At 37.5% G+C, this 5697-nt stretch overlaps 1 pseudogene; it reads right to left on the reverse strand.

The window, feature by feature from the left end:
* Positions 1–1791: 1791 nt before the first annotated feature.
* On the reverse strand, positions 1792–1892 carry LOC116509822 (annotated as a pseudogene).
* Between the last annotated feature and the right edge of the window lie 3805 nt (positions 1893–5697).

The following is a 5697-nucleotide window of genomic DNA, read 5'->3' on the forward strand; positions in this document are numbered from 1 at the left end:
GATTTACTATAGAATTTACTATAGATTTACTATAGAATTTACTATAGAATTTACTATAGATTTACAAGGAATTGTCAAAAATGTAGAAGCAGCTTTAAAGAATAATAACGTCAGTATATTAAGACAAATTAACTACTTCTTGATTTAGAGTTAAATCAGATGATAAGTTCACCATTATGTGTGCTATAACATAGAACATTTCACCTTAGTTTTATATCTGCTTCTAAGACATCCTTAACTCATATTTATATGTTAAATGGAATCTGTCTACAAAGCTTTTCTTTGCTTTCCCCACCTGAACTGAATCAATTGAAATTGTAAAATAAGTACTTTGGGATTTACAGAATTTTAGAGATTTTTCAGATCCCATTTATAGTAATGTCATGGTAAAAAAAATGTTATTGTAAAACTTGAACTCATGTTAGGAAGTTCAATAAAAAGAGCCATTCCTTTAGACCTTCTCATATAATACTAAGGGCTTTAAGTTAAGTTTAAAAGCCCTTGTTACAAATTGGTTATAGTAGGCTGTGAATGCCATTATTTTCAGTCGAACAAGGTTACAATCCATTTAAATCCCAACTGCCTTTTTTTTTTTTACAGTGAAGGGTTAGGAAATAAAAGTTGACTGCAGGAATCAGAATAAGCTTGTCAGGGGTCCTGTCTTTCTTTGTAGCACATGATCCTGCCCAATTAGATATAAGTAACTTAAATATTCAGCTTGCTCTTATGCTCTGATTGGTCTTTATTATATAAAAAGCTGATTTGTAAGCTAAGAATTGGACAGCCAATGAGCAATTATAGTAATAGCAATAGCAGTTAGACTTATATACTGCTTCATAGGGCTTTCAGCCCTCTCTAAGCGGTTTACAGAGTCAGCATATTGCCCCCAACAACAGTCCAAGTCCTCATTTTACCCACCTCGGAAGGATGGAAGGCTGAGTCAACCTTGAGCCGGTGAGATTTGAACAGCCGAACTGCTGAACTGCAGTCAGCTGAAGTAGCCTGCAGTGCTGCATTTAACCACTGCGCCACCTCGGCTCTATGAATTATTAAAGGAGATTTACTCTTCTACCTAATCTATGACTTCTAAATTATTCTTGTTGGCTTTTCTTTCTGTGCCGTTCCATATGTATCATCTTCCTGTAATGCAAGTTTGGAGCAATTTTTTTTTAATGAAAATTTTGAAAAAAAAAAAAACCACTTTTACAAATATTTACTTCCCTCCCCCCACCCTCCCCCCCAAGCCCCTCCCCAACCTTCCCCCCCCCCCGACTTCCCAGAACCAATACAGGGTATAAATCTTTAACAAAAACATTCTAAAAAAAAGTTAAAAAAAAGTTAATATCATCTTTCATTTGAGCTTTAACTCCTCCTTGCTAGGCTTGCTCTAAACAACTTATATCATTCCTTGTTTCTTCAGTCATAAACTATCTGAAATTTCTTAGTCCCGTATTTATTTTGAGTATAGCCAATCCATCTTCTCCACTCCAGTTTATATCTCTCATTTTAGTGATCCTTGAGATATGCTGATATTTTAGCCATCTCTGCTAGGTTTGTTACTTTCAATGTCCATTCTTGAATAGTAGGCAAATCTTCCTTCTTCCAGTATTGCGCCACCAACAGTCTTGCTGCGGTTATTAAATGCAAAATCAGGTTAATCTCTACAACTGTACAATCAGTAATTATACCTAACAAAAATAACTGAGGGGTAAACCTTATCCTTTTTTTAAGAACATTTTGCATAATCCACCATATTTTTATCCAAAATGCTTTAACTTTTTTACAAGTCCAAAAAATATGGAACGCTTCACGAATTTGCTTGTCATCCTTGCTCATGCTAATCTTCTCTGTATCATTCCAATTTTTATTATATGTGCTGCCGAAGCGAGCACAAGTTTGGAATAATTTTGAGGTGGGGGAAAGCCACTTTGGAAGCATTTTGGTACATAAAGGGTGGCGCATATTGCATTTGGGTGTTTCCATTTATTTGATCAATCAAATAAATCAATATACCAATAAACATTTAAAAATACTTTTTTAAGCTGCTATGATTGCAATCAGAATGGATTGATTGGAATCTAATGTCCATGTCAATGAGCAAGAGGTTTTTACAGCTCTGGATGTCTGTAAAGAAGTTTTAACTTCAAGAATTATAGAGCAATGTCTATATATTGTTCTCTTTAAATACAGACAAATTAAGCAATATATTGCTTATTATTTTACCCTTTGTGCTTCTGAATCCACCATGGGGTATCAGTATGGCTTCTACTAGATGTCAAAATCTGTTTGCTCCTTTTGGCAAATACAGCTAAAAGTGCATTGCAGAGCTCAAAAAGAAATAAAAAAGCAAGGTGTTTCAGAAAACAATACATTCTTTTTTCTTGTAAAAAATAAATGCCCCCTTCTTAAAATATTGGATATGTTTACATATCTCTCTATGTGCATATCAATTATATTTAATGTTCTTCTTTCAAAGGCTGATGAATAAGGGCTCCAGGATCACTCTTCCACCTTGAAGAAACGTAATAGTGTTTTTACAAGCTCCTCCAATTTTTCTCAGATACCCAGCCTTTCAGTAAAAGGAAAGTAACTTATTTCCTTGGATTATAAGGTGTTACTTTGGACAAAGGCTCCTAACATGATATAATAGGCACTGAGATTTCCAGACCAATTTGCATTTGAAAGCCTCTGAGCCCTTTTGTGCGGAGCAGGAAAATGATCCATCAGCTTGATGTCAAAATTGTTTAGTCGGATAGGAAAGCATTGCTCTTCACAAGAGTGCCACCTTCATGAAGCCACCCAAAACCTAATGAGATCATTTCCAGGTGCCCAGGTTCCACTTCCACAGTTGTCTGAATTTAGTCATCATTGAAGATTCCAAGGGATTATTATTTCTCTGAAAGCCAAGAACCTAAACTGCAAGGATATTGTTTCTCATCCACTAAGCGATGGAGGAACTGCTATCATTGAGCTGATTAACATTTGTAGAAGTTGTTATGTGTAATCAAGATCTGTTTCAGTAGCAACTCTGTTTACCTTTGGGTAGCCACCATTTCTGAAATTTAGGCATGAAAATTTATTTATTATTTATTAATTAGACTTATATACCGCTTCATAGGGCTTTCAGCCCTCTCTAAGCGGTTTACAGATTTTTAGCAAATTGGGTCAGCAAATTGCCCCCATAGTCTGGGTCCTCATTTCACCCACCTCGGAAGGATGGAAGGCTGAGTCAACCTTGAGCCGGTGAGATTTGAACCGCTGAACTGCAGATAACAGTCAGCTGAAGTGGCCTGCAGTACTGCACCCTAACCACTGCGCCACCTCGGCTCCATAATCATTGATGAATTTCACCTTGAATTCAAAAGAAGATTATCTTGCTAAGAATATTACAGCTGTCAACACAGCTTGGAACTTTGGATTTAAACATGGAACCTTGGATTAAAAATGAAGTAGGGACACAATATTTAACTGATAATTCCGATGAGGTAATATTTATTAGAACCCCTAAAAAAAAGAAAGATTTCCTTCAGTTAATTCCTGTTCAAAGGATATCTTTCAGTCATATCCAGATTGCTGTTTCCCATCCATTCTTCCATTCATGTTTTATTTTATTTATTACTGTATTAAATTTATTTGCTGGCCAGTTCAGTCCCCCCACCCCATCTCCTGAGAGGCTACTCTGGATAGCTTTCAACAATAGGACATAACCTTATATTTAAACAATGTAAGTATAACAATAGTAAAATGATGAAGCAATAAAAATAATGAAATTGTGAAAGTACATGATTGAAGAGAGGTAAAAAGAAAGTTAAAGATATTTCGCCTGCCAGCGGTATCACCGATCAGCATTTTCTCACAGGCCACCAGTATCACCAATATTGCCACACTGTTAGTGATGCTGGTTTTCACAGAAAATTTAGGGTTAATATCTACTTGTCATCAGAAAGCAAAGGTATTACAGAGGATACTTTTACAGCAAGTTGCACATATTCCATTGAAATGTGCTTCATTCTGGGAAAAGGTGTTTCTTTAGAACTGTTGGCTGAAGGACTTGGTCAAGTGGCAGCCCCAAGGACACAAAGATTGTAGGCTAGATTGAGACATCTAAGAACATTCCAGAAGACAATGGCAAATCACTTTTGTATCACTGCAAAGAAGACCATGTCAATGAGGGCACAGAAATCAAGCCAGACTTGAAGGAAATTTTAAGGAAATTATGTGGAGCAGCATATTTGGGAACATTTATATCAACTGAATCAGAGGTGGGTTCCTACCAGTTCGCACCTATTCGGTAGAACCGGTTCGTCAAATCTACCAAACCACTTAGAAGAGGTTCCACCAGTGGACCCGGAAAGCAGGCCACACCAACAGAAGAGGTTCCAAATTTTTTTGAAACCCACCACTGGTCCTTGGATATGATTATTCTATACCATCATGCTCCTATTTATAAAACTCAGTGCCTCTGTGAAAGGCAAGGATGACTACTGCGTTTGTGGTGCAATCAGAACATTGCGTGTGTTGAAGTTGTTTTAACACAAACCAAAGATGCCTTTTAAAAAACAAGTTTGCATCATATTCTTATGCATGCCAGTGCTGTGTGTGAGGTAATTTAAGGTGGTTCTGACAAGTGTCGTCGGCATCTTCCTATCCGGTCACATGGGCGGCAAACCATTCCCATCCGGTCACATGGGCAGCAAGCCACTCCCACAAATGAGGCCACACCCACAGAGTAGGTTTGAACAATTTTTGAAACCCACCACTGAACTGAATCAACCAAACACTCAAATAAATGTGCAGGTTGATTAAATATTTCTTCAAAAGGGTGACAGTTTATCAAAATTATTATATGGTGAATGCTTCTCACATCTCCTAATTCTGGAGATATGTTAATTTGCCCTTGATGAACACCACGAAAAATGTTTCACGGTATTTATAACAGAACATTAAAAACAAATCTGCTGGCTCAGACTAAATATCCATCTAGTTCAGCATTCTGTATCTAATTTTAAGCCACTCATGGAGCTATTAATGGTGTCATGAGGCAAGGGTTTTTGGAGCAGAAATCCAGAATCCCCTCCGAAGAATAATTTGGGAGAATCCCAAAGCTTTACTGACCACATTGTGAATTAAATGAGGAGCATTATTATTTTGAATTCTTCCTGGAATAAATCCAGAATCTAAATAAGAATAGAAATGGAGATGGACCAGTGATTAAGTCACCAGGCTAGAAAGCAGGAGACCATTAATTCAAGTCCTCCCTTTGCTATGAAAGCCAGTCAATTTCTCTCTGCCCAACCCATTTTACAGTGGTGGCATTGTGGGAAAACAGGAGGAGGAGGAAGACATGTTAGATATGTTCACTGTTTTGAGTTACAGTAGAACCTCAGCCATCTTCAGGCTGGGTTTTGGGCTTAAAGTGTGATCGGAGCTGCCTTCTTTCTATAAATCTTGGTGGGGTGTGTGTGTGGAGTGCTGGCTTTGTTTAAGTAAGTGGAATGATTGGTTGTATGGTTGTATCATGATTGGTAGATTGGTAGATTGGTGCTGATTGGTTCTGGCTGTGTGTCTATTGTTGTTTCGTGTTGTAACAGCCTGGGTGGTGGGTGGGGTTCGGTAGGCGGGAGGTATCGTCACATTTATTCATGTTGTGGGGGTGTTTCTTTATTTCGATAGCTTCCATAATTATTATCTTGTTGA

This window comes from Thamnophis elegans, chromosome 5, assembly GCF_009769535.1.
Source record: "Thamnophis elegans isolate rThaEle1 chromosome 5, rThaEle1.pri, whole genome shotgun sequence".
NCBI lineage: Eukaryota > Metazoa > Chordata > Lepidosauria > Squamata > Colubridae > Thamnophis > Thamnophis elegans.